The following is an 11,337-nucleotide window of genomic DNA, read 5'->3' as shown; positions in this document are numbered from 1 at the left end:
AGACCCCTGCAACAACAGCACTGTCCTTCACCAGTGGACAGTATTCATTCTGTCTGCAGGACAGTCTCCAGACCCCTGCAACAACAGCACTGTCCCTCACCAGTGGACAGTATTCACTCTCTGTCTGCAGGACAGTCTCAGGGCTTCTTAACCAAATGCCAGGTTCCAGGACTTCTTCAACAGGACAGTCTTTCACCAGTGGACAAATCTGGCAAAATAACATCAAAACAGACAGACAAAGTACCAGCAAAACAGCCATGTCTCCTCAGTCCTTGGCAGCTCAGGGGTCAGGTCTCAAAAGTCGAGGGCAATTCAAAGCGGCCACCAGCAATTCTCTTAGTCTCTCTCTCTCTCCACGAGGTGCTGCTTCCAAAAAGATCTTCCGCCTCTCTCTTGTCTCTCCAAAAATCTACGTCACCAGCTCCTCCCAGTTCAGGACTTTCTTTTCACATCAACAAATCCATCCCACAGGTGGGATTAACAAGCTCTGGGTTTTAACACAATCAATTTGAAAACCAAGCCAATACAGGGGAATCTTTAATTGCCATTACTATCACACCTCTCCCTCTCCACCCAATATGATGCTGTGAAAAGAGCATTGAATTACGGGACCTGATTTCAAATCTATTTTCTATTTTCTACTTGCATGACTTTGGGTTATTTTCTACCTGTATGATTTTGGGCAACTGAGCTTCTCACCTGAACACTTTGGGTTTCAGTTCCCTCATCTGTTAAATGAGAATATTGGACTAGATGGCCTCAGAAGATTTCCAACTCCATATCCATGATGCTGTGAAGGATGAGTGGGGCAACTAATAGCTGGAGAAACCTTGGGAAGATTGAGACTCCCTCCTCCCATTTCCCCTGTGGTTTTGACAGCCCATTAACCCTTATGAGGGAGGAAAGTTGGATTTATGCCTCCTTATTATCTGCATCATTTTCCTTACACATTTCGTATTATTTGTGGAATCTTGAAATTCTGAGAACTAAGGAACCCAAATAATGACTCTGGTGGGAGAGAGAGAAAGTCTCAAGATGAAGTAATCTAAGGGTGATAAAGGTCAAATTACTCGTGGAAATTTCCCACTGATAGTCAAAGGGAATTTGTTCAAATTGGAAGCCAGGGTGTTAGTCAGGAAAATAAGTCATGCAGGACCTAGCTTATTCTACTCAGTTTTTGTTCACTAGCTACCTTTATTAAGCAGAAAATGCTAAACATGTATATATTTCTTTGGGTAGAAATAAAGCTAGTTGTCAATTATTCATGCTAAAGGAGGCAAACAGTAATATAGATAATCCAAAATACTTACCAATAATTTTTTTTAGAAAATCCTTTAATATAGCTTTAGAACAGATGTCATGATTTTTTTCTCCTAGGAGGTTTTCTCAAGAGGCAATGTGATGAAGTGATTAGAGTGTTGGACATATACTCTAACCATATATGAATTTAAATGCTATCTCTGACACACTAGCTCTGTTACTCTGGACAAATTGCTTAATCTCTCTAATCCCTAGATGACTATCTATTGATATTTGGGTTGGTTGCAATCTGGCTTGGCTGTGGGGATTTCCTTATGTTAATGAAATCATAGATTCTTGACTTAAGATTCATTTGGGTTAGTATTAAAGACAAACTTTCATTACTTGATAAATGAAAAATGTATAAAAGATATAATAATCTGGGATTAAAAGCCCTGAAAGTGAATAACTATTCAATGTAACCTTTAACAAATTAGTTCTTCTCTCTGAGTTTCAGTTTCTCCATCTCTAAAATGAGTCCATTGAATTAGATCAAATGTTCTTAACTTTTTGTGTATGTTGTGGACACATACATATTAGAATTCCCTTTGGCAATCTGACAAAGCCTATGGACTCTTCCTCAGAATAGTTTTTTTAAGTCAAAATTTTTAAAAAGTATACATTTCAGATGTTGATTTTGGAAATATATATATATTTTCTCATTTCAGTTCATGAAACTTTGGTTGAAATCTAGGGTCCCATTGACTGCCTGCCCCCCACAAGTTAAGAATCCCAAATTAAGATGATCTTTGCAGATACTTCCAGCTTTAAATAGGGAATCCTGTTAGATGACTGTGGAGCATACGTGATTGTTCAGATAAATTAATTCAGGATATAGCTTTCTCTGTCTCCTTGCTTCAGTCACTGCCCATCATCAAACATGCCTCACCCCTTGAAGTGTGGTACCATTTCCCTGATGCATTGTGCCCTGTGAAAGGCTCTCTGGATACAACAAGCCATATCTTGATATTGCTGGAGCTAAAATAAAAACATAAGGACTGAATCTCTTTAGAATGGCAGTAACCAGAGGAGGGGATGGGATTGTGTGTTATGATTAAATGGTGTCATCAGCACTCTTGCAGGTAGACTCAGAATACTCCTTTCAAGTTTTCCTACAGAAATACCTAAGCTGACCTATTTGTCATCTCCTTATCTAAAATAAATAGCTCCAAAGTCAGAAAAAGAAAAACAGCTGCATTCCTATGGATGAGATTTTCCCCTGTGGGTTGCAGAGTCTTTGAAACAGCCTATCAGCGAAAATGATTGAAGCAGAATGTTTCCTGGCCTTATTTATAGCTTGAAATAATAGTGGTATCTCATCAAATATGGCCAACACAACACTTCATCTGAGTTAACCCAGGGACCAGAAAAGAGCACCAAAGCAGGGGGGTGTGGCATGGTAAGACACTGAATGGAAGCAGTGTTGACAGAGAATGCGGACTTCCATGTTACTGTTACTGTACTTATGATCCCCATGGACTTTTACTAGATTATGGCACTCAGTTTAAAAGTATTCCATGGAAGAAAGGATCATTAAGTTCTTAGATCTTCATTGTTTTCCAGGCACACTAACTTCTAGGGATAGTGACTGGACCTGTGATTTCACTCCTATAAGGAACTCCTTATCAGGAAGACAGAACTTCCTCCTCCAGTGTGAATTGAAACTTTTTTTTGCAAATTATAGAGAGTCGCCAGGGGCCACAGAAAGATTAAGTGATTTGCGATTTGCGTAGTGTCACACAGCCTACATATGTCAGAAATGAAGCATGAACCCAGGTCTTCCTGACTCTGAGGATAAATCTCTATCCACTGTACCAGGGGAGGGGAACCTGTAACCTCCAGGCCACATGTGGCTGTCTAGGTCCTTGGGTGCAGCCTTTTGACCGAGTCCAAGTTTTACAGAACACATTCTTTTATTAAAGGGATATGTTCTGTGAAGTTTGGATTCAGTCAAACGGCCACACTCAAGGACCTACAGGGCCACATTTGGTGGCCTTGAGGCGACAGGTTCCCCACCCCTGCACTATACCATGTTGCCTCCCCTTAATTCTAGAAATATGTTTTTCTTCTATGAATTCTTACTACAAAATACCCATTTGTTTTTCCTTCCTCATTCTCTCATTATGAGAACATCATTCACTGGATTTCAAGATGTCCCCAGGCAAAATGTTAGAATAGGCAAAATTGGTTCTTGGAATTGTCCAAACCCCTCCTTTAGTCATTTCTTCTCTCATCTTAGCACCTCCTTCTCAAGTGTCCAATAGTCCCCTCCTGGAGGGCTTCACTCGGTTCTGTCCTCTCTTCTTTGATCTCATCTCTTTATTTACTCTTCCTATAAGAATTTACTTATCCTGGCATTCCAGTCCCATGTGATGTTGCTCTCAGTGAGGGACTCACACTGGGAAGGATCTGATAAACTGATCATTGATAATATTTTTTAGAAACTCTTGAAAACCTTTGAAAAAGGTATCTTCCCACAAAGAATGAACCCCTCATGGTAGGATTTTCAACCAGCAGAACACTGCCCAGGTCCCTCTACTTTCAGACTAAAATTATTGCATAGGATAATTGGAAATAAGGAATGCATAATTGGTAGTGAGGTCAGGAGGCAGGGTGTCAGGGCTCACTCTTCTTATGCATAAGGCAGGCCCTGACTGGAACTAGGCAAGAGAATGAAGACCTTAATGCTCTATGTGGTGTTTTTGTCACTGTTGGGATTGAAGGCATGGGACTCAGGAGAGAAGATAGATTTAGGAGTTGAACAACTGGTTAAGAAGCTGGTATCTGAGGATGGAATTTGGTTATTTGGTTTTATGGCTTAATATATGGGAAGGGTAAGATTCTGCATGAGAATGGCATCTAACAAGTGATAAAAATGGATTTATATGCCTGGAGTCTTGCAAATATAATCAAGAGGGCTTTACTTTGGAAGGGAAGGGAGAAAAATAGTGTATATAAATATAACATGCTAATATAGATTCATGTTGTTCAGTTGTATCTGACTCTTTGTGACTCCATTTTGGGGTTTTCTTAGTGAAGATACTGAAGTTCTTTACCATTTCCTTCTTAAGTTCTTTTTACAGATGAGGAGCTGAGGCAGACAGGGCTAAGTGACTTGCACAGGGTCACACAGCTAGTAAGTGTATGAGGACAGATTTGAACTCAGGAAGTTGTGTTCCTGACTTTAGGGTCCACACTCTATCTACTGTGCCACCTAGCCACCTTCATTATATCAATCAATGGGTCTCAAAGTGTTGTTTATGTTCCGTGGAGGGAGGGGGTTCTTGATACCTTTTCAAAGATTATTGTTCTCATAATAACACTAAGGTGTTATTTTCCTATTAAAATACTTTTTTTTTCCAACTACATCACAGATGTGTGATTTGCTGGATTTTATGCTTTAACCAAAGTAATATATCACAACAGATTGAATATAAAAACAGAATAGGAGAATCCAGATGTCTTTTATTAAGCCAGACATTGAAAGAGATTTGCAAAAATATTTAAAACAATGTCACTCATTTCACTATTTTTTTCCATTTTGGAAAATATAGTTATTTTTATGAAAATGTTACTTATTATGTGATGGGTCCATTATTATTGTTTTAAAATTAATAAATATTTTAAAAATTAATCAATTTTTATTTCTATATGATAAATATTTAATAAATATAACTCACATAAGCAAAGGCTCTTTGGCATCCTCAATAATTTTTAAGACTATAAAGGAATTCTTAGGCCAAAAGTTTGAGTGCTGCTGCCAAAGAGAGGAGTTATAATGCAGGAAGAAGAATATGAATAAAGACAACCAGAAATTCACAAGAAACAAAAATCTAAAATCCAAAGTAATGAAACTCATGATGTCAGACATATGGATACAAATGCACCAAGCAAGGGATAAGAAGCGAGGGAACATAAGGATAATAATGCAATGAGGCAGCTTGGCCTCTATCACTAAAAATTGTCAGGATAGTAATCATGGTTGTACTGTAGCTGGGAAAATACATGTAATTCTTTAAAAAGAATTAGAGAGTAAAGAGGAAGGGAAGAAAAAGGAGTGTTATATATTAAGAAGACATACCCATGTGAGGAAATCTTGGAGCCAAAAGGGAAGGAAGAAAGATAGAGAGTATTTGAATAAAGATCAGAGTCAGAAACAAATGTGATGCTATCATCAGAATTTACTATAGGTCACACAGCCAGAAAGAAGAAATTAATAAAGAATTTTGGGGGAAAATGATCACAAACCTGGCATGGAAGCAGCATGTGGACATCAATTATCCAGACATCACGTGGGGTTGTCTCTAAGTAAAAAAAAAAAAAAAGCAAAGATTTCATCCCAGGCATAAGGATCTATAAGTGGAATTTTTAGGGGCAGGAGGGTGGGGCCTGGATTCTCACCAAAAAGTATAAACTGATTGCTGGGATAGAAATTACAAGAATCAGGAGGTAGGAGGAAAAGTAAACACTGTGGCAAGTGACAAATGAAATGACCCACTTCATTTTAGAATTTGTAATAGTGTAGAGGAAAAATAATGTATAGTGAGATATGCATCCTGGATAGGTAGGATTTCATGGACTAAATCCTACAAGGGAAGCCATCCCAGAAGGAATAGGAATCTCAAGGATAGAATTCTAAAGACGCACAAATAAAAACAATTCTGATGAGTAAGAAAATGGCAAGATATCTAAAGTGACCAATGTGCATACACAGTAAAGTCCTCAATGGATTTAAATCTTAAAAAGAAGATGGAAAGAAGGGTAGTCAATGGAGGATGAATTCCACATGGCACTATCAAGTCAGAATGATGTCATGAATGCCGAAGCACAGAAAGAGATGGCCCAAAAAAAAAAAAAAGCTAAGGACAACCTTGGTTGGTTCAAAGCAATATTTGGGAAAAGAGGAGGATCACTGAACAGCTAGGGCCTCTAATATAGTTGTCTGGGATGATAATAACAGACAGTGGAGACGAGTTGGATGGACTTTATTCTTACTTTCCTTCTGTGGGTTATTAAGGACAAACAAAAATATCTAATAGGTAATTGTAACTGGGGGGAAAGGTTGTAGGAGAAGGAAGAAGAGAAGAAGGAAAAACAAGTCAAATAAGGAGAGGAAAATTCTATAGGTCACTTGCAAGGATTTGGACTAGTTAAGTAGGTTAGAGGCTGAATTTGGGGAGGAGAAATTTGGGATTAAATAAGGAAATTTTGGAGAACAGTCACCAGGCCCAGAAACTGGTTTATATTCAACTTTAGAGTTGAGAAGTAGGACCAATGACAATTAAGGAGACTATAAAAGAACTAAGTAGGATTAAGGAGGATCAAGGAAGATTAAGACCATCACAAATAGAGAATATGAAGCAAATTCATTTATCCAAGCAAACAAGAGACAGAAATTGAAGATGTCATAAAGCTTACCATATACTAAAGGATATATAAAAGTGAATGAGCTCTTTAGCTGGAAGCAGATATGAGATCTCATCTCCAACCAAGAGAGAAAGTTCAACGTCACTCAAGTTTCATTCTAGCAGTCTGCAGAGAAGCTGGAAATCAGCAACATATTGAGTAGCCAGCTTCCCCCACATATCTTTCTCCCCTCCCCCCCCCCCCCCCTCCCTCCCCGTCTCCCCCCCCCCCTCCCCCTCCCCTCCTCTCCCCTCCCCTCCTCTCCTTTTCTCTCTTCTCTTCTCCTCTTCTCCCTTCTCCTCTCCTCTTTTCTCTTCTCTCTCCACTTATCTTTCCCAAAGAGTCTCTGGAACCTCATGTTTTTCTTTCCGAAGATATCTACCACACATTCTAACCTTTACTTACTTATGCAATGTCACATCCCAAATATTCTCTGTTCTGAGTCATGTTCCTCCCATATATATGACAACGTGCAAAAACTCTCTGGTTATAAAACCATTAGAGGGTTAAGCAATTTGATAGAGTAGATTGGTGGGTGGGGAAAACTGGTAAAACAGCTAGGGGTTTGGTACAACACTGAAAGGGGCTGGTTATGGCTGCCACTATGTAGTTACAGAGCAGGGTTGTAAAGTTATTAAGAAGGGATAATTGGCTATAAAATCTTAACCAGGTGCTTAGAGTTGAGGTGTGAACATCTGGGAATAGTTTCAAGAAATAAAGCTAAAATGCTCAGTCATTACAGAGAGTAGGGAAAGTTGTACAGCAACTTGCTCCCAGTGTCTGATGCTTGTTTTTCTGCCATAGCCAAGGGTCTTTTGTCTGTGCTCCAAGTGTAGGCTGAACTCATTTGTGGAGAAGGTGAAGGTTGTTAGAGAGATGGAAGGGTTCCTAAAGTCAACAGATGCAAGGCTTCAATGGAAAAAGAAAGAATCTTAGGGGGAGGGTGATGATCTTTGTCAGTATGGTGAAGAATAGAAGAGTGTTACCCAGAGGAGAAAGGGAATGAAAAGGCTTGCTTTTCAATGAGAGCTTTAAAACAGACTTGAGACTCCTCTGGAAGAGAAGAGATGGTCTGAGAAGGGAGAAGCTACTTCTCCTCCCAAGGTCTGACCTCTTTAATGATCTAGTACCAACTCCACCCCTCTCACAGACATACTGCAATGGGGCATCATTCTCTCCAGCAATGAGACGAATCAAAAGTTCTGGGCTTAAAATCTGGGTTACTTTCTAATGTCCAAAATTTAGGAGAGACTAGAGGTCCTAATGCAAGGAAGCAAAATTGACATCACAGGTAATTACTAAGAGTTGGTAGAATGAAACTCTTGACTGAACTGTATCTCTGAATGTGGATACTTTATTCAAAAGAAAAAGATAGGTAAAGATGTAGTGGGGTAGCAATACATATTAAAAAGGGAGCCTTATGTAAGGAAGTCCAGAAACCAGGCAGGGAAAGAACGATTGAGAATGTTTGGGGTAAGGACAAAGAAGGGAGAAAAAAAAGTGATCTTGTGTTTGGAGTATACTACAGGCCACCTGGACAGAAAGAGAACATAGATGAGGAGTTTGGGGGAAAGTTTACATGCGTGACATTGTAGCGTCATATAATAATACTGAATAATTTCAATTATCTATACGTCATCTGCAACTTTCTCATTGACAAAAATAAAAAAGCAGCTAACTTTATCACTTGTCTTATAAAAATTTCATCCTTTAATATGTGGGGGAACTGACATAGGGAAATTCTTTTCTCAATTAGATCCTCACTTAGGGAAAAACTGACTCCTAGGATGGAAATAATGAGAACATTATGGGAAAGTGATCATTTCATGCTAGATTTTGTGATAGATAAGGAGAGGAAATCTGGGCTTTGGTCTGACATGAATCTTAGATTTGGAGAAAATGGATTTCAAAGGGTTTAGCAGGAAGATAGATGAGATTCCATGGAGTAAAACACTTCATGGAAAGGATGGGAGATATTTCAGAATAAAATTCTGAAGACATAAAAGGAGGAAAATGAGGTTTCCAATGAGGAGGAAAAATGAGATTTGTCTGAAAAGATCAGTGTGAATGCACAGAAAACTTACCACCTTAGATTTTAAAAAAGAGAAATGGTTAGGAGGTGGAGGCAAGGCCAAGTAACAGATGGTGAATATGGGTATGCCATGGTCCTATAAAAATTGTATTAAGATTGTTAAAACTCAGAATCAGCTGAGGCAAGAAATGTAAGCTAATGACAACAAAAAACTTTGGGTTTTTTTGCTTGTTTTGTTTTTAGTTATATTGGGAGAAAAAAAGAGAATCAAAGAATGTATGGGAACTTTGCTCAGGATGGATGGGACAATGATAAGAGATACCCAGAGATAAACCAGAAGTAGTAATTCTTACTTTGTTTTCTCTGCAAAGGAGAAACACTGGAAATGCCAGAATAACAATTACTAAGAGAGAGTTGATGCTGAGGAGGAGTAAGGGCATAGTAAGAGATCACCTTGCTGGACCAGATGAGTTATATTCTTAGGTTCTGAACAAATGAGCAGATGTGGTTACTGAGCAACTGTCTGTGATATTTGAAAGATCTTCAAAAACAATATATGTAACACAAGATTGGAGAAGGGCAAATGATGTTCTCATTTTTTTAAAGGAAGAAAACAGTCTAAAAACTATAGGATAGTAAGTTTAACTTTGATTGCTTAAAAAAATTCTAGGACAGATCATTAAAGAAATGATTTGTGAATATGTAGGAAGGAAGGTGGTGATTATAAAGAGCCAGGATGGCTCCATTAGGAACAAGTCATGCCAGACTAACTTCATTTTCTTTTTTGACAGGGTTATTAACTTGGAGATGAGGGTTAATGCTTTGGATATATAATTTATCTGAATTTTAGCCAAGTTTTGGATAAAGTATCTCATACTAATCTTAAGGGGAATATGGAAAGATGTGGACCAGAAGATAATACAATTAAATGGATTTAAAACTGGTTGGATAGACAGACTCAGAGTGGTTGTTAATAGTTCAATTTTACCACAGCTGTAAGTTTCCAGTTGGAGTGCCCCAGAAATCAGTACTTGGCTCTGTGATGTTTAGCTAACATTTTTATCAGTGACTTAGATAAAGGCATAGATGGCATCCTCATGAAATTTGCAGATGATACACAGCTAGGAAGCATAGCAAATACAATAGCTTATAGAGACAGAATCCAACAGGTTCATGACAGGTTAGAGTACTGGGCTGAATCAAATAAGACAAAGTTCAGTAGGGATAAATAATAAATGCAAGTGTATCTTTTCACTTGAGTAAACAAATTCAACTTTATAAGTTTAAGATGAGGAAGGCAAGGATAGATAGCAGTTGTTCTGAAAAAGATTTTGGGTTCTTAGTGAACCACAAGCTAAATATAAGTCAGTGGTGTAATATGGCCTTTAAATAAGCTAATGAGAACTTGGAATATATTAAGAAGATCATAGCTTCCAAGAATACAGAAGAGATCATCCCACTGTATTCTGTCCTTGTTAGACTTCATCTAGTGCAGGGATGGGGAACCTCTGGCCTCAAGGCCACACATGGCCTTCTAGGTCTTTGGGTATGACCTTTTGATGGAACTAATCCTTTTATTAAGGGATTTGTTCTGTGAAGTTTAGGTTCAGTCAAAGGGCCACACTTGAGGACCTAGAGTGCCAAATGTGGGCTCAAGGTGGCAGGATCCCCATCCCTGTGTAGTGTACTCAGATCTTGGTGCCACATTTAAAGAATAGCATTAATAGGGGTAGCTAGGTATTGCAGTAGATAGAGTACTGGACTGAGAGTCAGGAATTCCTGTGTTCAAATCTTACTTCAGATATTTACTGTGTGACCCTAAGCAAGTCACTTAACCTCTGTCTGCCTCAGTTTCCTCATCTGCAAAATGGGGATAATAATAGCACCTACCTCTCAGTTGTAGTTAGGATCAAATGAAATAATAGTTGTAAAGCACCTATTGATTATAAAACCTGGCACATAGTATATACTATAGAATTGTTAGTTGTTGTTGTTAGCTAGAGAGTGTCCAGAGGAGGGAAATATGGATGGTTGAAGGGCCTTGTGTTCATAACCCATATGAAGACTGACTAAGCAAACTAAGGATTTTTAACTTGGAGGAAAGACTCAGGTGGGCATGTTAGCTGCCTTTGAGAATTTGAAAGGCTGTCATATGAAGGATTAGACTTGTTTTGCTAGGCCCCAGAGGACAGAACCAGAAGAAATGGGTAAGAGCTGCAAAGAAGTCAATTATATTTGAAAGGCTTCCTAATAGTTAGAATTGTCCAAAAGTGGGATGCATTGACTCAAGAGGTGGCAGGTTGGGCTGGTTGGGGTGGCACACACCTCTAATCCCTACCACTAGGGGAGGCTAAGGCTGGTGGATCACTTGAGTTCAGGAGTTCTGAGCTGCAGTGGGGCAACAGTGGCTGCCCTGTTTGTCACTATGGTGAGCCCCTTAAAGTGAAGGGCCACCAAGTTGGCTAAGGAAAAATGGCAGATGAAAACTTCTGTATTGATAAACATTAGGATCAGGCCTGTGAGTGGCCAATGAGCTTCGAGCTTACTGGAAATAGGGGAAGGAAGAAGAAGAAGAAGAAGAAGAAGAAGAAGAAGAAGAA

The 11,337-nt window shown here is 38.9% G+C and overlaps 1 long non-coding RNA gene across 1 annotated transcript; it reads right to left on the bottom strand.

Moving 5' to 3' along the window:
- Positions 1-8: 8 nt before the first annotated feature.
- On the bottom strand, positions 9-7,172 carry LOC138160056 (uncharacterized). The gene is made up of 4 exons (XR_011168066.1): positions 7,111-7,172; positions 6,718-6,842; positions 5,548-5,603; positions 9-487 (listed from the first exon to the last, which is right to left on the bottom strand). It is a non-coding gene; the product is annotated as an uncharacterized lncRNA (long non-coding RNA).
- Between the last annotated feature and the right edge of the window lie 4,165 nt (positions 7,173-11,337).

The sequence above is a fragment of the Petaurus breviceps genome, unplaced genomic scaffold, assembly GCF_028583685.1.
Source record: "Petaurus breviceps papuanus isolate PSGF00001 unplaced genomic scaffold, PetGlider_PUasm1.0 179, whole genome shotgun sequence".
Classification (NCBI taxonomy): domain Eukaryota; kingdom Metazoa; phylum Chordata; class Mammalia; order Diprotodontia; family Petauridae; genus Petaurus; species Petaurus breviceps.
The sequence above is the reverse complement of the archived record's forward strand: the minus strand, read 5'-3'. Positions and strand labels throughout refer to the sequence as shown.